We start from the raw sequence: 21,058 nt of genomic DNA on the forward strand, positions 1-21,058 counted from the left end.
TCTCTTATGTGGAAGATAGATCCAAATGCAAATATAAGCATGTTCAAATTTATTATTTCTATCATGCACACACATATATAGATACATAAATATATATACATTTGTGTATATATAATATATATACATATACTCACAATATATATATTCATATGTATGTATGTATGTATGTATGTATGTATACAGAACATGTTTCCAATGGCAGGACCGTTAGTAGAGACTAGGGGAAGAGGACAGGATGATAAGAACAACAGTAAGTCAATAATACTGAAATACATCCTATCTCTGTAGGAAGAAGATACAAAAAAATTGTATTTATAACTCTTGAATATTGGGTAGGAGGAAAAGTATAAGGAAGAGTAATAGACTTATTAAAGTGCAGTATATTTACAGGGAAAATACGTAGACAAAACCCCGCTGAACTTTGAACAGATGAACAATGAAGGAGAGGAATGTAAAACAGGATGTGTTAAGGCCTGGGAAATAGCAGGAGGGAGGGTAAATGAAGAGGGTGAAGGAGGGTGAATATCTATTTTCTACATATGTATAAATATGGAATATTGAAACCTGTCAAAGCTATTTTATGAAGGGGGGAAAAATGAAAATAATGGATGGAATAAACCATACAAGGGAATTATGTACAAGGGTATATTATATACCTACATGGAAATGTCACAATGAAATCCCCTGTACAACTATTATATACTTACAAAAATGTTTAAATGTTTAGTTTTATTCAATAATTTATATGCTTATTTTTTCCAGTAGGATGATCAACATTTTCATTTTGACTTATTAAATAGTCTAAATTCTTTCAACTAATAACCACCTCTTTCTGAATACTCAATACCATAAAAGTACACATTTGTCTCTTAGGAAAGATTCACTCTTTTAGACATATAGTAAGATTAATCCTCTTCTGAATTTTTATTTGAATATCAAAATTGTTATCTATTTTTAGGATTTTTTTTCAATATGCTTTTGAAGTCACATTAATGAACTTCTTCTGAATGCAAAAAAAAAAAACCCCTTGTGATTAGAACTTTAATTACATTAAATTTTACGTTAATGTATAAGAACTGATGTTATGGTTTTATGTTTTTATTTAAAGGAACATTGTTTCATTTTTTTCTGGTAGAGACTAATTCCTTTGCATTTTTCTGTTTTTCTTCTTTAACACACAGTGATTAAATGAAAATAAAGACTTAAATAGTTAAATATATGAATTTATCTTTTTGATAATGTGCATGTGTTTATATTAAAATTCTTCACATATGCACATAAACATTACATATATCTTAAACTTTTTACTATGCTAGGGATTGAATCCAGGGCACGCACTCTACCACTGAGCACCATCACTAGCATTTATTATTGGCATTTTTATTGTCATGATATTTTTATGATGCTGTATCTCTATAAGTATCTGCAGGCCCAGGATATGGTTCTAAAGTTAGGATACAAAATAGAATAAAAGATAAATTGTAAGTATTGGTGTTTTTGAAGAACAAAGTCTGTGCTGCTCACCCCACCTCCAAGATCTATAAGAGTTAATTGTTTAGTATTATGGGAATTGACTTACCGATGTGGGAGAATAACGTGTGATATTCTTAAAACTCATAAGACAGCACTTAAAAGAAATAGCCTATGCTTAAAGTCTTAGCCAAATTTGTTAAGCAAGGAAAAATGTATACAGTAAGGAAGAAGGCTACTCATCCAATTTGATGAGTTTCCAGAGCACTCTCCAATAATCCATGCTGCTTGTTATAGAACACAGTTTTGGTGTCTTTATCCTCTTAAGAGAAAGCAGTTATGGCATTACCATACACTTAATTGCTCAAAACAAAATCTCAAGCTACGTGTCACCCTCAATTCCAATATCTACCATGAACTCCTCACATAGTGTTTCAGCACATTTTCAATCTTCTTTCACTGTATCTCTGAAAGTTGACTTCTTCCAGTGCTTATATTAAACCTGGCCCTAGATGTCAACATCTCCTATGTGGATTCCTGCAAGTTTCCTCTAGGGATCTCCTTAATAATGCACGTGTTGAAACTGTATGTCACCATGGTCCCCCATCAATTACCTAATCCTTTGCCTCTGTGGCTTCCTTACTATACTCATATGTAAGTGTTTTTAAGGTGTGAGCCCTTATGGTTACTGAGGTTACCCTTTCTTTTCTCCCTGTCATAACAATCACTGGAGGTAGGCAACATTTTTCTACATAGAAGCAATTTATTGAAGAATTAATCAGCTTTCATTCAGTAATTTTTATATGTTAATATAGAAGCAAAACATGTTGCAAGTAGTTTCCCTTAAAGTAAAAGGACACAGCCTTTCACATTGAGAAATGTGCTTTCACACTTGTTTTGTAAAATTTCAACAATTGCTGTCTGCATTCTCATCGCAGTGATTGTGGACTGCAGATATTTAACGTATCCTCCTTGTACTTCCTAATAGCACTTCAGCCACTTTTACCATAGCAAAAAAGGAAACGTTTCTCTAATCCTTTGTATATTTTGGCTATCTGCTACTGAAAATTTAAATTAAAAATTCTAAGCATTTAGGATTTTGTGCGAAATTATATAAAATATTGGATTGAGATTGCATTATTTTAGATATTGCTCAAAAATTATGGTTGCTTTTCTTCATTTTGTTTTGGTGGTACTAGGGTTTGAATTTATGGCCTTGCTAGGCAGGTGCTCTACCAATTGAGCTACTCTGCCAACCTACTTTTCTTCATTTTCAGTTGCTTAATTTTTAATTTTCTACTGATTTCCCTGGCTTTACTTAATCATCCATTGACACTCACTATGTATAAGTCATAATTTGTCATTAACGACAATGGATGAGTACTTACATTTAAGTTTATTGCGGTTTTGAGTGTTTAGAGCTGGCATTATTAGAATGGACTATCATTCTTCCGTCATGGTGTGGCTAAGATGGTCGCACTCTGAGAAATATCAATAATGTCATTTTCTGCCCTCACTGTTAACTTCATTTTATTTTTGTATGGCAATTTTGTAAGGGTAAATGCTATTAAATCTAGAAAACATTTGTAAATTAAAATGTGTGGCTGATACTCCTTATATTTAAATCTACTTAGCTGCTCAGTGGTGACATATATTACAATGTACTGAAATGTAGCAGATTGGTATGTCGGCACTGAGGAGTACTGCAAAAAAAATCAAGTCCTAAGAAATCCATCAGCCACAGACAACTTCTCTGTTCGAAGATCTTTCATTCTTCATGTTACCTTATCCAAGATTTGTCACACCAAAGGTCCTGTGACATTGGTAAGATATATATTTTAATCTGAACGTTAGGTACTTAATGCCATGAGTCAATATTTTCTTATATTTTGATAATACTTTTCTTCCTACATATACCAATGGATTTTTTTTAATTTGCTACTCTGGATATAAACCATTCTACTTTATGGGCTCCTTATAGACAGCTGAAAGATATTAATTATAAATGAATGTGATTTTTGTTTTGTATTCTGTTTTTCTTTTAATTTATTCTACATTAACTCTCTTGTAGGATTTTGTTCCTCTTTTAATTATTTATTACTGTGTTACATAAAGTCCCATAAACCTAACCTGAGACTCTAGTCAGTCCAAACCTGTACACACTGCAGATCATACGCTGTTCCCTTGTGTTCTACTATTTGACATAGGGAAAATGTGACATACGTCACTGGTTCAAATCCCACGCATCCCTACCTCTCCTCTCTGGCAGGTTGGCCTTAAGGTTTGACTTATTGTCCTTTCTACTATATGTATTACAGACCATAAAGCAACTCCTGCTGGGCACTAGAGAATCAAGCTTTCAATCCTAGCTAGTTACGAGGCAGAGATCAGAAATATTGAGGTTTGAAGCCAGCCTGGGCAAATAGTTCTGCGAGATAATATCTAGAAAAAACCCTTCACAAAAGTAGACTGGTGGAGTGGCTCAAGGTGTAGGCCCTGAGTTCAAGTCCCCGTACTGCAAAAAAAATCAAGTCCTAAGAAATCCATCTAGATTAACTCACTAAAAGATACATTGATATGTTCTCAGTGCTATTGCCAGTTATCCAAATGTTAATGGAATAAATATGGCAATTAGAACATAAATGTCTCTGACTTAATGCAAACTATTAAATAACATATGTCTGAGTAGTCACTAGGGAATGGTCAAATTAAGGTGCCAAAACCAGCTGATTAAAACTAAAAAAATTAAAATAACAATCTCAGTGTCTTTTTCCTTCTTTTTTGTTTTTTTTAATAGGTTGAATCATAGGAGATATTGCAGGCAATTTCAAATATATGGTCTTTGATATTTTATATTACTTTATAATGCATAAATTATTTTTTCCAAAATAATTGTGCTTTGAGAGTTTAATGAAACAAATAAAAAATTGGTCAAAATATTTTCTTTCCAACAAAGCAAAATATTAGAGAGTGGATAGCCAATTTTTAAGGAAAAAATTATATAAGGGATATGGAAGAAAATAATTTTCAATGATTCTAGACAAAATGAGTCTAGAAACAAAAGTAAATGTAACGCATTCTAATATTCCAGTTTTCCTCTATGTATTACATATTTGATGGGGCCTGGTAATTAATCTAGAAGTCTTAAAGACATAATTGGAGGAGAAAACATTTCCTCCCCTATTTCATTCATTCTTCAAATAACTGATTACTTGCTTATCTCAGTAAAGAGTATGAGGCAATATCTGTCCTGGAAATGATACAGTTCTTGATGGAGAACTTACCTAGTTGAGAGGCAAAAAGTGAACAGAAATTTATCATACACTATGCATAAAACAATACTCAAGAGCAAATAAAACAGGCTAGGAGTGTTGGGATATGAGCATGAATCCTATCTGATATGAGGTTGTTAGAAACTTCTCAGATAAGCTGATGTTAAGAAGAAATCTGAAAGAAGTAGGGAAGTAAGAAAATAGAAAATGCAGGGGTGGGGTGAAGACTCACAGACAAATACAACATAGGTCCTGAGGCAAATGAGCATGCAGTGTGTTCACAAATCTACACGTTTGTATCTGCCACGGTGCATCTCTGTAGGCATTGTAAGTATTCTACAATCTGGGATGCTGTGATTGACATTTTCAAAGACAGTATCTATCTCCAGAAAGAGAGAAAAGGGGCACGAGTAGAAGGTGACCCAAAGTGAAGTGTTCGCTCCCATGTGTCCTGAAGGCTAGTGTAGTGAGCACTGAGAAGAATACTCTTTAAGCATTCTTGGTGATTACTAGATCAGAAACAAAAGAATTGACCTTCTTCATAGTCAGTCAGTTCACCCTTACAGAATGTTAAGTGAGAGACTGACTTCTGTCAGCCCCACATTTGGAGTCTTTGGATTAGTTGAGGAAAGTTAGGAGCTGGGCTAGATGTTTAAAATCTTTTTTTTTCCATGTTTGGCACTGGAGTTTGAACTCAGGGCCTCACACTTGCTAGGCAGGCTGTCTACCAATTGAGGCACTCTGCAAGTCTGTTGCTTAAATTCTTTGTTGAAATTTACTCATTTCTGAAGTGGAGATTATAATAAGTGATGATAATGTGGTTGTGATTATTATTGTTGTTGTTATACATGTTTATAGTACTGATAAAAATCTGTCCTTTAGTTCTATATTCTAAGAGTTAAGTTTCAAACTGTGATATATATGTCAACACAATTGCTCCTATGGGAGCTTTTATAAATAATATATTCATTCATTATTACTTTAGTAAATAAGCAAAGTTTATTTCTTCATTCTTTTGGTGGTAATGAGGTTTGAATTCAGGGCTTCCTGCTGCTTTAGCACTTGAGCTATGCTCCCAGACCCAGACCTAAAACTGTCACAAGGAAAGTCCCTGTGTACCTATATTAAATATACAAAAATGTGATTTTTGTTTTCACTTACAAAATCAGAGAACAGGAGAACAGACAAGTCCAGTCTGTGGGGTTGGTGCCAGTGGGAGGAGGGAGGATGTGGGGAGAGGATATAGGAAGGTGATTATGGTACAAATACTGTATACACATGTGAAAATGGAAAAATGAGATCTTTTGAAACTGTTCCAAGAATGAGAGGAAGGGAGATAAAGGAGAATTATGGAAGGGGTGAAATCAAGAGATATATATTTGAGATATGGTAAGAGCTTTTGTAAATGCCACAATTTAGCTGACCCAGCAAAATAATTAAAAAAAAAGAAAAAAAATACTCTCAATTCTTTAATAAGTTTAGAAAAGTCACTTTCACTATATGTTCACTGATTTGTTCAGAAATTCTGAATCTGCATTTAAGTATAATGCAATTATTTAAAAATTAGCTTGTTGAAATTTTAATATTAAGGAATGTGTATCAAATATTTTTGTCAAAACAACAATAATTTTTCAGTGGCAAACCAAATCCAACAATACATCAGAAAGATCATACACCATGACCAAGTCAGCTTCATCCCAGGGATGCAGGGGTGGTTCAACATACGCAAATCTATAAATTTAGTACAGCACATCAATAGAAGCAAAGACAAAAACCACTTGATCATCTCAATAGATACAGAAAAAGCCTTTGATAAGATCCAACATCACTTCATGATAAAAGCTCTAAGAAAACTAGGAATAGAAGGACTGTAACTCAACATTATAAAGGCTATCTATTGTCAAACCTACAGCCAATATCATACTTAATGGAGAAAAACTGAAACCATTCCCCCTAAAATCAGGAACAGGATAAGGGTCCCCACTATCCCCACTCCTATTCAACATAGTACTGGAATTTCTAGCCAGAGCAATTAGTCAAGCAGAAGAAATTAAAGGAATACAAGTAGGTAAAGAAACTGTCAAAATATCCCTATTTGCAGACGATATGATCCTATATCTTCAAGACCCAAAAAACTCTACCCAAAAACTCTTAGAAACCATAAACAGCTACAGCAAGGTAGCAAGATACAAAATCAACTTACAAAAAACATTAGCTTTTCTATATACCAACAACAAACAAACTGAGAAGGAATATACGGAAACAATTCTATTCACAATAGCCTCAAAAAAATCAAATACCTAGGAGTAAATTTAACAAAGGATGTGAATGACCCCTACAAGGAGAAGTACAAACCACTGAAGAAAGAGATTGAGGAAGATTACAGAAGATGGAAAGATCTCCTGTGTTCATGGACTGGTAGAATCAACTTAGTAAAAATGGCTATCCTACCAAAAGCAATCTATATGTGTAATGCAATTCTTATCAAAATCCCAATGACTTTTATCACAGAGATTGAAAAATCTACCCTAAAGTTCATTTGGAAACACAAGAGAGTGTGAATACCTAGGCAATACTCAGCAAAAAGAGCAATGCTAAAGGTATCACAATACCTGACTTCAAACTATATTATAAAGCAATAACAATAAAAACAGCATGGTACTGGCACAAAAACAGACATGAGGACCAGTGAAACAGAAGAGGACCCAGATATGAAGCCATACAACTATACCCTTTTAGACAAATGTGCCAGAAATATACAATGGAGAAAAGATAACCTCTTCAACAAATATTGCTGGGAAAAGTGGTTATCTGTCTGCAAGAAACTGAAACTAGATCCATGTCCATCACCTTGTACTAGTATAAACTCAAAATGGATCAAGGACCTTAATATCAGGCCTGAAACTCTGAAGTTACTATAGGAAGGACCAGGAAACACTCTGGAACTAATAGGTATAGGCAGAGACTTCCTCAATAGTACCCCAGCAGCCCAGCCACTAAGGGAAAGGATGGACAAATAGGACTTCATAAAATTAAAAAGCTTCACACAACAAAAGAAATGGTCTCTAAACTGAAGAGACTACACACAGAGTGGGAGAAAATATTTGCCAGCTATACATCAGACAAGGGACTGATGATAACCAGAATATACAGGGAAAGTAAGAAACTAAAGTCTCTTAAAATCAATGAACCAATTAAGAAATGGGCAACTGAACTAAACAGAACTTTCTCAAAAGAATAATTTCAAATGGCCAAAGAACATGTGAAAAAATGCTTACCATCTCTAGCCATAAAGGAAATGCAAATCAAAACCACACTAAGATTCCACCTCAGCACTGTTAGAATAGCCATCATCAAAAACATGACCAAAAATAGCTGTTGGTGAGGATGTGGGGAAAAAGGAACCCTGGTACCCTGCTGGTGGGAATGCAAGCTGGTGCTACCACTCTGGAAAAAAACTTGGAGGTTTCTTAAAAATCTAAACAGATATACCATATGATCCAGCAATCTCACTCCTGGGGATATACCCAAAGGAATGCAACACAGGTTACTCCAGAGGCACCTGCACACCCATGTTTATTGCAGTGCTATTCACAATAGCCAAATTATGGAAACAACCAAGATGCTCCACTACTAATGAATGTATCAAGAAAATGTGGTATTTATACACAATGGAATTCTACTCAGCCATGAAGAAGAATGAAATCTTATCAGGCAAATGGATGGAACTAGAGAACATCATTCTGAGAGAGGTTAGCTGGGCTTAGAAGACCAAAAATCGTATGTTCTCCCTCATATGCGGACTTTATATCTAAGGCAAATGCAGCAATGTGGTTGGACTTGAATCACCTGATAAGGGAAGATACATATGGGAGATAAAGGAATAGGTAGAAAACCCAGAACATGAAAGTGTTTGATGTCCCAACTCCAGAGGAACTAATAAAGAAACCTTAAAGCAACAGAGGTCAACATGAGAAGGGGATCAGGAACCAGTGTAAAGATCAGTTAAGAGTTTTATCAACATGAGTTGTAACACATGTATACATTAAAGCAATGCTAGGAATATTTCTGTATAGCTATCCTTAATTCAACTAGCAAAAATGCTTTTTATTCCATATTATGCTTATGTCTTTTCTTCAACAAAATTAGAGATAAGGGTAGAACAGGACTTGCCTGGAAGAGAGAGTAGGGGAGAAAAGTGTGGGGGAGGGGAGCAGAGGGGAGAAATGACACAAACAATGTATTCACATGTGAATAAATGAATAATTAAAAAAATAGGTAAGACACCTAAAAAACTAGCTAGCATTTGTTGCCCTTAATGCAGAGAAACTAAAGCAGATACCTTAAAGCAACTGAGGCCAATAGGAAAAGGGGACCAGGAACTAGAGAAAAGGTTAGATCAAAAAGAATTAACCTAGAAGGTAACACCCACGCACAGGAAATCAATGTGAGTCAATGCCCTGTATAGCTATCCTTATCTCAACCAGCAAAACCCCTTGTTCCTTCCTATTATTGCTTATACTCTCTCTACAACAAAATTAGAGATAAGGGCAAAATAGTTTCTGCGGGGTATTGAGGGGGGGAGCGGGAGGGGGTGGAGTGGGTGGTAAGGGAGGGGGTGGGGGCAGGGGGGAGAAATGAACCAAGCCTTGTATGCACATATGAATAATAAAAGAAAAATGAAAAAAAAAATAAAAAAATAAAAGTAATTTTTCATTGACTCTAATACAATTACATGACTAATCACCCAGCATGCTAATAGATTCTGGTGATACATCCAAAATTGCAGCTTCTACCAATCTTTACAACAATAAAATAAGCTGAATTAATATCTTGTTTGCCCTTTTCATTATTCTCTGGGCTCTGTAGTTTGCAATTTGGAGTTTGATAGCTATGTCTCCTGAGCATTTTTGAATATTACAACTAGAAATAAAATTGATGCTTAAAATTAATGTTATTTAATATGATTTTATCTTTTAAAATAGTTCTGAAAATTTTTGAAAGATCACAAAAATTTACTAGAATCCACATTAGCAAACATATTGATTGACTGGGCCTCCTAAATTTTAGAGCATTCCAGTTCCTAATAATTACAGTGAATGTTAAGAGCAAGCTCGTGCCCATTCTGAGGATTCAGTTGGATGCCTGTAATAGCAGCAGAAGGCAATCCTTCCAATGCATTTGTCAGTGCAGAAAAATTCTCCTTTTAAAACTTGGAGAATTTGGGATTGGGTTTCTTTACTGGTCCCTACTTCAGTTACAAGAATAATTCATTTGCTTTTGAATACATATTTTAAAATACAAGATCACTGTAGGAATTGTTTGTCTGTTTTCCACTTCAACACTTACTATTGTTCCTCTAAGAGACCTGACATTGAGAAATGATATCTGAAATGGTGAGGACTTTAAGTTATCTTCATTTCAGAATTTATTCTTTGCTTTTAATTTAGCTTTATGTTTATAACTTTATAAATGTATTTGAAAATATTCTGTTGCAAGGACATTGTGTCCTTAAGAATAAAAAACACGGAAAACTAAAATAATTGCTTTTTGAAGAGGGCTGGAAAGTGAGGTATTTGTTTAACTATTGTTCTTTGATATTTTAAAATTTTAGATTAAGGAATGCATAAGTGAGTTTGTTATGCACCTGGTGTGTATCTTCAATGTGAAAGTCAAATACTATTATAAAAAATTCCATATACCAGCTGCATTAGAAAAGACAGTATGAAAAATAGAGGGTGTATTGAGGGTAAGTAAAAAAAAGGAAAAGAAAAAAACATTAACATTGGAGCCATTTTCCCAGTGATCAACAAGATTGTATAAGGCACTTTGAATCTGTATAGATATAATTGTAATAGTGGATTAAAAATTAAATTGAAATCTACATTCAAATGAAATCCCACGCGTTGTTCTGGTTTTGTTTTATGCCATATCATAAGACATTCATAACACAATCATGTCACAAGATAACAAAACAGTAGTTCCTTATTTATTTTGAGACAGTCTTGCTATGCAGCCCAGACTTGCCTCAAAAATGGAGTTCTCCTGCCTCCATCTCCCAAATGCTGGGATTACAGGTGTGCTGGCCACATCTGGATTAGTTCCTTGATTTTAATTCAGCAGATAGCTTCACCCATTTTTCTTGATAATGTATGAATATCATCTCACACACATTTTCAAATTCACTGTAAAGAATGGTAAGGTCATTTATACTGTCTAGAGTTCAGTTTCATAATCTGCAAACTGAAAACAACACTATCAATCACAAAATATGGTTACTGTGAACAATCAATAGAAAAATCTATCTATACTTTTTAGTGCACACCCTGATAGAGCAAACACCATTGTTTATTGTCATCATTACTCTAGGACAGTACCATTTTAAAAGTTATAGGAATGGGACTAAGCAAAATAAAAATCATTGTACATGTCTTCCAAACTACTACTTATTCATACATTTGCTCTTCATTCTCCAACAGACATTTTATGGAATGACAAGTGAGGACAGCTGTGCTGGTGGGGCACAACTCCAGCTATGCTAAGGGCAGCTTTACTTGCTATTGTTATGATGGAGTTTGAGTTGTATCCCAGGTTCATGCGCTGGAAGCTTGGTTCCATTTCCATGATAGAACCTTGAAGAGGTGGGGCTCACAGGAAGGTGATTAGGTCATTGGGAGTACTGCCCTTGAGAGGGAATAAATTAATTCTCATCTCTCTTTACTTAGTTCTTATAAGAGTGGGTTGTTATACAGTGAGACCATCCCCTGCTCTTGTGCTCTTCTTCATAATTATTTCCCTGTCCATTTTTCTATGTCTTCACCTAGTCAAGGGGGTCCCTAACAGAACCAATGAAAACTGAAATTATGCTCTATAATCACCAAAACTGTCAGTTAAATAAAGGTATTTTCTTTATAAATATCTAGCCTCAGATATTTTATTGTAGGAATAAAAATGAACTTATATGTTAACAAAAGTATATTTTTCAAAACTCAAAAAACAATAAACACTATTGTTAAATAAATTGTATATTTATTTAGCTTCTAGACAAACATACTCATTCATACACACACAGACCAAGAACCCATTAGTAGTTTTTAGATTTTAAAATGAAAAAAAATGCCAGAAGCAACAAAAACTTTGTTTAATCCAAAATCTGTGAAATATAAAAAAAAAGAGACATGAATATCCAAACACCTTATTATCCCAAATCCTTTGTTGGAAGAGAGGATGGCATTAGATCAAGTACTTTTAGAAATGTTGGATACGAGTAAAATGGGGACAAAAAGAGGAAAAAGCACAACAGATTTTTTCACCTTTAAAAACTCAATACAGGAAAGAAGTTGGCAAATGCTATGAGAAAGGACATAGATATAAAGTGGTAGATATGAGAGAAAATATCGAAAAATCAGCTGAGAGGTAGTCTTTTGTAAGAGCTATAGAATTATATGTAATTCTTTTGTAACATACATATTGTACATATGTGATTTATATATGATTTGGAATTGTGAATGTAATATCACCTCATTTTTTTAATACTTGGGCATCAATTCAATAATTCATAAATTAAAGTTGGCTACTTTGCTACATGAGATATAACAAATTTCTAGTACTATTTCACATGACAAATTGATACTTTAGAAAATAAACATTTAATAATAGTATGGACATCATTATAAATTTATCATTTATGACATATTCATTTCATGTATTTATATTAATTATATGCTACACAAAGGAACTAGGAAGGAAGGAAGGAAGGAAGGAAGGAAGGAAAGTAAGGAAAAAAAACCTTAAAATTCTTTGAAAATTATTCTAAGGACATAGAGCAAAGGGAGAAACATTTATTAGAAACATACATTTTATTTTTCTATTCCTTTTAAATTTGTGTTTACATTTTTTTAGCATATATTAGTTGTACAATTGAGAAAGACAAATATCACATGTTCTCTCTCCTATGTCATATCTAGTCCTTAAAAATGAATGGCAGAGCCAGGCACTGTTGTCTCATGCTTGTGATCTTTGTTATTTCAGAGGCTCAGATCAGAAGGAAGGCAGTTCAAGGCCAGACCAGCAAATACTTAATGAGAACCTATCTCCAAAATACCCAGAGCAAAATGGACTTGGCTGGAGGTGTAACTGAACAGTAAAGAACCTGCTTTGCAAGTCTGAGCCCTGAGTTCAAACCCCAGTCCCACTTTAAAAAAAAAAGAAAGAACTACAGGAATGTAAGACAAGTTCTGCTTGGGGTGGGTACCAGTGGTGGGAGGGGGAAGGGTGAAAGGAAATGGTAAAGGGGTGAATATGGTCAAAGTACTTTCTGCACATGTATGAAAATAGAGCAATGAAACTTTTGAAATTATTTTTAGAAGAGTGGAAAAGCATATGAAGAGGAGTGGTGAAGGGGGTGCATTTGATCTGGATACATTGTATACTATGGAAATACCTCAATGAAACCTGGAAGCATAGATCAAGTGGCAAATACCTACCTAGCAAGCACAAATCTCTGAGTTCCAATCCCAGTAAAAGAAAAATGAAAATAGACAAACGAAAAATAACTCTCATTTTCTTATTCATGATCATAGTAAAAACTGCAATAGTAAGAACAATGAAATATTCACATAAGTATAACCATACAAACCAGTGGAGTAGAGGTGAAGATTTGAAAATGCATCCTTACATTTATTATCAAATGATTTTCTGTGAAATTGAAAAGATAATTCAATGAGAAAATGACATATTTTTGAAAAGTGATACTGAGGTAAGTAGAGATACATACAGAAACTAATGTTGGATCCCTTCCTCAAACAGTAGACAAAAGTATTTCAAAAGGAATCATATACTAGCCACTTAAATGCAAGAGTTGAAGCTGTGAAATTTTTAGAAATAGCAATAAATATTTTTTAACAGCAGTGTTAACATTTTAACTATCTGAGCACAGTGGCATCTGGTAGGACGGGGACATAGCTAGGACGGAAAACCACACAGATGCTCAGCATCTATCAGTCTGAGAGATGCTACTGCACACTACCCTCAGAGAGCCTACACAGTTCTAGCACCAAGTGCACTGAAGTAGAAAGGATGCAGCAAGAGAAATAGCTTACAGTAGAAAGGTCAAGACATTAGAAAAAAGAGTAAAACACTTTGAAGGTGATGAAGGTGAGGATATATGGCAGATAGACTTCATGTACTTATATGAACTAGAACAAACAAACAAAAAAACTCTTCAAATTGTTGTAAGCCAGACAAGGAGGGGATTGAGGAGAAGGGAGGATGGCGGTGATCTAACCAATGTACAATATAAGCCTACTTGGAATTGGAACTATGAATCCTCTTTGTATAATAAATATGTCCTAATAAAATTTTTATAATTAAAAAAAACACTTGCAGTTTCTCCACTTTATCCCCTAAAATGGCATTTTACAATCTCAATTTACCTATAGTCCTACATCAGCTTCTAGAATATTTGTCAGGAAGGAAAAAAGTCAATTTGGACTTTGGAAATTTAGGAAGGGACGGTGGAATAAGTTAAGTGTCAGAGGAGGAATCAGCTTCAGTTTGCTCACCAAGCTCTTTGGATTCTTTGATCCTCCACACCTCCTCCTTGTGTTCTATGTTACTGTTCTGACAGTTGGACAACTCTTTATTCTTTTCAGGTCTCTTTATTAGATATAACTTTATATTAGGCAATGATTTCATATTTATATCTACCACCCTCACTACAAAATACCAAAGGACAAAATAAATAAGTAAATGAATTAATGAATAAATTAAAAAAACAGAATTAATCAAAACTAAATATCTTTATACTACAAATAGTATATGAAAGAAAGCTTTGTTAATCATTTATCTGGTAAGGGATTTTCATCCAAAATACACAAAGAAAAAATACATTAAAATATAAGTAAAGCACTTGAGTACATACTTCTTCAAAGAAAAAACAAGCAACCTGTACAGATATGACTATTTAAAAATATATGGACACAATTTTAATAGTGTAATGAAGCCATAGTACAGATAATTCACTTAAAAGTGAACTTAAAAAAATTGCTAGGATTTTTGCTGACTAGTACAGAGTTTCCCATAATTCACTATTTTAGTTCTACTATAATTGAAAAATGAAAACATACATTCCTCATTACAATATATTGTTTTGAACATACATCTATTGTGTGGTGGTAAATCTATTTAAGAAAGAGATTCATGGAAGCAAGGAATTAAATATCCTAAAAAGGCAACCCCTAAAATACAGACACCCCATTTACTTTTCTCTCTCCAAACAAGATAGCTAATCACATAAAGAAATTTAAGAAACATGCTCTATCTGTGTTGAAAGAATCAGTTAAGTACCGAACCATAAATCCAGCACACAAGAAGAGTTAGTCCTAAGATTCCTTTAACTGATAAGAAGAGTTACAATAGGTTGTGGATGAAAACACCTGAAACAGCAATTCTATCAAAAATGCAGAAATTATAGGTGTGGATGATTATTATGAATAAAGAATTGAAAATTTAAATGATAGAAATAATTAAATCCAAGGAAATCAGTATGGTAGATACTGATTTTTTATGGTACAAAAAAGAGCAGTGAGAATTGAATCAGATAATGAGGTTTGAAATACACCCAATTTGAAATTCTTATAAACTTGCGTTTGTTACTGGCTCTCCAGTACGGGGTAGAAAGAGAGCACAGAAGTACTTCAAGTGGCTTAGAATGGAAATGTCACTAAGAATAAATAACAGTAACATGGTCATACATGCAACAAGCAGCACAGACAAAACGGGCAATAGAGATTTTCGTGAATAAAATGAATACTCTGATTTTAAAAAATACATTGAGTGTATCTAATGCACACTTTTACTTTCTTTGGCAGTATTTTTAAACATATTTCATACCAACTTGAATTTTTATTTTTTTTTTAATTTATTTTCATTATTGTTGTACTGGTACAAAAGTTCTTACCATATATCTTAATTAAATTCACCCCCTCCATCCATTCTTCTTTATCCCCTCCAATGCCCATTCATGAAATAATTTCAACAGACCTCATTTTTCATTTACAAATGTGTACATAACATTTCCAATATATTCAACTTCCTACACCCTTTCCTTGTACCCTTCCTCCTCCCACTGATACCAACCCCCAAACTGGACCTGTTTTGCCTTCCTGTTTTCCATTTTTGAAAAAGAAATCTTTTTTTCAAATCATTTCATTATGACATTTCCATACATGCTTATAATGTTCTTAAATCATATTCATATCTTTTTCAATTTTGTTAAATGAATAGAAATGGCTCAAAAGTAACTAAAATACAGATAAGATACTCTGTTTAAATGTGAGTCTAATTGAATATAAATGTCACTAAAAAAATGAAAACATTTTCTAACATTTTATGTGTAGTCTGGTAGAAAACAGCTTATATTTAAAAACAATTATCTGTGAATCATATATCTTTATTTTAAATATTTTAGGACAGTACCACCAGGAATTTCTGGGAGACAATATAAAGTGAAAATCTGTAACAGAAACTTTAGGAAACCCAATTTAGCAAGCTTTTGATCTTTCCAGTTACTCTTTTTTATCGCATTATGCAAATATGGCAGGTATTCACTGCCCTATAATTAGCCCAAGAACTTTTGTGAAGAATAGAATACATCCAGTGTACTTTTATTTTCATGTAATCGTGTAAGGGACTCCCACTTGTAGCCCCATTCCTGCACATCTGCTCATCTGAGATATGCTCCTAGAACTTAACTATTTCATATTCACGAATATTCATAGTAAATTGAGTGAAATTGTACAGAAAATGGCATGATCGTATGTGGATATTGTCACTTGTCACCAGTAACATATGAAAATTTTCCACCTGCGGTTTACTTGTCCTTTGGGGACAGGGAAAGCATTATGAGGATGGGTAATAGATACACATTAGTAATAATGACAATAGCAAAATTATGGTGGGTTGTTATTTTTCCCAAAGGGCTTTCATTCCCATTATTTCTATTCTACTCATTTTCTCTCTCTTTGTCTCTCTGTCTGTCCCTATCTCTCTCTGTCACACCCACACACACACACACACACAGAGTAGAGAAGTATTAACTTCTATTTCACAAAAGAAAGGTCGGGACAATTTGAGTATGATCACTAAACTTCAGTCTGTAGCTCACACTGAAGACATCATACCAAAGAAAGTCTTTTCAGTAAAACCATGATGATGCAGCTTTGGATATTTTTTTATAAGGAATAAAGTGAAATATTAATTCAAAATTATTGGGTTGTAATTATAGTACTATTATTATTAGTGTACCTACCCTGAATATTGAATGTTTTTATTATTTGTGATATTATAAATTTTATTTTTAAAGGATCATATATATATTGTCTAGGAATCATCCTTACATAAAACTACTTGATGTAAAAATGTAACAGAGCAGAATTAAAAGCAATTGAATCCAGAAACTACTTTCTGTAGAAAATATACTCACATCATCATTCTTGAAGTTCTGGGGTATTCCTAAGTATTGACAAATTACAAAAATTAAACTTCGGCAAAATAAATGTCTCCAAATATATGGAAGTATATCTAAAGTGCCCAAGAGCAGGCATCATTTATCTCAAATCAAGCATTGATACAAATATGGATATATCACACTTTCATGTCCCTAAGTCTGTTTTTTTAGTTATTTTTTGTTTTGTTTTTTAGGCAGAATCTCACCCGGTTGGCCAGGATGTCCTCAAACCTTGATTCTCCCATCTATGGCTCCTGCATAGCCAGGATTGCAAGAGTGAACCCCTTGCCATTTATTTGTAGAGATGTGGGGTCTGGATTTCTGTCTGGACTGGCCTCCACCTGCAATTTTCTCAGTATTTACATCCCAAGTAGCTGGAATTAGAGGTGTGACTCATGGTGCCCATCTATACTTCCCTTTTCAATATTTCTGGCTGGAGTTTCTCAACTGTTTTTCATAAAAATTCCACAAATGTCTATCATTTTAGGTATATGAGATAAATATGAAATGTCTATTGGAAATCTGTACTTAGTTATAATTATATAGGCTTATTGTTATTGAAGTCTCTAGAAAACATTCTAATATGTTGTGTCATTTCTTTACATACTTCTCCCACATTAGTTTCAAGCAGTACCATAATTGTCCATTAGTAGTCAAAGAGTGTTTATATATTTTAATAGTATCTGGGCAACTGCAAATAGTGTCCTGGTGAATAACCTGTAAAGCTATTTATTCCACAACTGTGCTTTTTGGGATTTTGTTTGTTTCTCAGAATTATGGTAACTCCTGGGAAATCTATAGGTATCTAAACTTACCAAATTTTTGACTTTTGGTTTTTTTTTTATTTTTAATCAAATATAAATATAAAAATGTTTTTGAGTGTGTATGTGTGTTAAAGAGACAAAGAAAACATGAGTAAATCATGAATCTTCAGGACATCCATCATATTCACGTCACTCAATTTCAATGTAATTATTTGAATTTCTGTTTATGAATAGTAAGTTTTGCAGAGAAACAGCTACATTAATTATATTGTCCATAGGAAAAGGTAAAGGGAGATTTAATCCAAAACTATTTAGTGTATTTTATACCAAGATCAAAAGTTGTTTCCATTAGAAAAGTGGTGAAATTCTCACACATATTTACTATTTATGATTCATGAAAGTGTTGACTTGTTAAATTTAAAAGAAACTACACTGCTGAAGTCAGTGCCAATAAAGTGTTAGAAACTCATGATTGTTAGTTACAAATAATCATTAGCTAGAGTTTTCTCTTACTGTAATTTTCACTTTGTTTCATATTTAATTCCTTGTTTTAGGTAGCGATCATACTGAACATGAAGCATGAGCAATGTCTGCCTTTTCTGTACAACTTAAGTAACATCATTATGGTAACATTATGGTCCTCAAGAAGTTTATAAAGAGTCATTAATCATTTATAAGAATGCTGATATAGCTCAAACTAACAAATTTCTACTAATTATTATGTTAGTCACTATAAAACACTGTGAAATGTATTTTACTTTAGCAATTGAGAAGCGCATGTGTAATTTAAATATAACAAAACATTTTTGATAACTAATCTAGAATGCAAATTACTGAGAAACATACAATTTTGCCATTTTAATGCAAAAATCCTAAAGACTAGGGACTTCTCTGAAGTAACAAAAGTTGTTATGAAAGAACTGAAATTAGAAACCTTTTCTCCAAATTCATAGCTCAAGTCTCTACTATAGATGTCAGCTTGTACCTCCTGGCATTATGAACTGTATAAAAATAAATATGATATATGAAACAATCATAGTAGAAAAATTGCCAAACCTTTACATTAACTACCTCTGTTATGGGTTCATCACTTATGGGGTCTTATTATACAGTTTAACACCTATTTTTATTGCACATTTATAAATTCCACTGTTTAGAGTGTCATATATATTCTATTTATTTCAATCTACTTGCAGCAGATTAAATGTAACTCAGCCACAGTATGGTCGTGGATGACAACCTCTCTGCATATTTAAGAGAAGCATGAACAATGAACATCTGTTATATGATTTTCTATGCTGAAGCATGAAATCTTGACATCTTCTTATAACAACTCAGTGACATTCTCCACCAATATTTAAGGCCGTGGATCTGGATCAAATTTATATTCTGAATAATTCTTTGCAATTCTAGTAATGCATCTTAGTGCCTATGACAATTTGAGTTGAGTGCAACAATGACAGAATGTAACATGCATTAAAATATCCTGCATCTACTCTAATATGACCCTTGCTATAATGAAATACTTTTCGTTATTTCAACATGGCATGCTCTAAGTTCCTCTGTGACTTTATTTATTTCATATGGTTGCCTGTATGAATTTTTTCCCAACACATTTCTAATTCCCTAGTAAACATCTGCATAAATGTTAAGCTTTATATCTCCAGTTTTTTAATGTGTTCTTTAGCTCCTATAAGCCTACATTATGGGTTTGTTTCTCCTTATTTTCAAAATATCTCACACCAAGTCTACCTGCATAGCTCCATATTGTAGCAACAATTTTCACATATCTATCCCTACTAAGTAGTCAAATAAATTATGTAGTTTGTAATTTTCTACCAGTCTACTGCCTTAGACAGTACATCCTTTGAACTCAGATGCTGTGTCTTATTCATCTTGGCATTTCCCGTGTTTAGTGTAGTGACTGGTAGAAAGGACATGTTAAATAAAAGTTCCACAGTTCTATTGGACTCAAATTGGAGGAAAATAATTTATTATTTGAAAAATAATGGTGATTTTCAACATAGAGCTTCAAAGGTTATATCACTTCTTATATTTAGAAACTAATAATATCTTTCTTGGATATGTATATATTTTATATTGAAGAAGTCAGAAATGATGTCTGTACCTGGGATCTTCTCATTGTGATGCATGTGGTATTCTCTTTAAAATAAGGGCTTACTTATATAATACACTTAATCAGCAGTTAGGCAGCACAAAATTTGTAGAATAAGCCAGGCAATCTTGAGTAAATGATCAAAGTAAAGAAAAGGCATGGTTTGTGTTCTCAGGGAATACATACAGTAGCTCCCCCTTAGAATTTTCACAGATTCTAGTAATAGGAAGTTTTCCCTCAAAGCCATTTGGCAAAGAAAAATGAGGGCTTGGTTGCACATCCCTCAACTTTGTGGAAATTACACTCAGGCAAGAGCAAGACAAAAAGAAGAGGGACTACCCCTACTACTTCTACCCCATGCCCACTCCTAAGGTAGGAGTATCAGTGAAAGAATCATCTTCACTCCCTGAGCTGTGGTATGATGGTGGGGATTCTTCTAGGGGAGAAAAGCCACAGGATGGAGAGTTCATAGCTCTACAAGACAAGAGTGACTTTATTAGGAAGAGATATAGAATCTCTTGCCTAGCGTCTGGGCAAAGCAGTAAATTCTTGGTGGACAGAGTTAACAGGGGTCTAGACTTTCAATAATGGAAAACAACAGAGCACTCAGAAATTTATTAGACTTGGGACAAGAGCCAGCCCAGAAGATCCCTTCTAGGATCACAGTCAGCTGTGCTCTGGAAGGCTCTGTGCATTTACTGGATTGCCAGAGAGCACTCTGCAGAGGACCTGAGGTGGAACTGAAAGATTCCCCATTATCAGGGCACAGGTCTCAGTGGTCACGGGACTGAATTACAACTTCTCTCTGAACTCTGGTTGAACAATTATCTATTCTGTCACAGCAGTAAAGATTAAAAATAAAATAATACACGCCCTCAGCCTTCTGAAAGCACATTCCCATGCCTGAGGCATGAGCTGAGAAGTAAAC

The 21,058-nt window shown here is 33.8% G+C and overlaps 1 long non-coding RNA gene across 5 annotated transcripts in view; it reads left to right on the plus strand.

The window, feature by feature from the left end:
* LOC141424973 (uncharacterized) overlaps window positions 1-17,656 on the plus strand; it is a 53,988-nt gene extending 36,332 nt beyond the window's left edge. For all 5 annotated transcript variants that reach the window (XR_012449960.1, XR_012449958.1, XR_012449966.1 and 2 more), the window contains 2 exons: window positions 12,774-12,967; window positions 17,445-17,656. This is a non-coding gene — a long non-coding RNA (uncharacterized lncRNA). The remainder of the gene's footprint in view (window positions 1-12,773; window positions 12,968-17,444) is intronic.
* Window positions 17,657-21,058: the final 3,402 nt, after the last annotated feature.

This window comes from Castor canadensis, chromosome 1 (genome assembly GCF_047511655.1).
Source record: "Castor canadensis chromosome 1, mCasCan1.hap1v2, whole genome shotgun sequence".
Classification (NCBI taxonomy): Eukaryota; Metazoa; Chordata; class Mammalia; order Rodentia; family Castoridae; genus Castor; species Castor canadensis.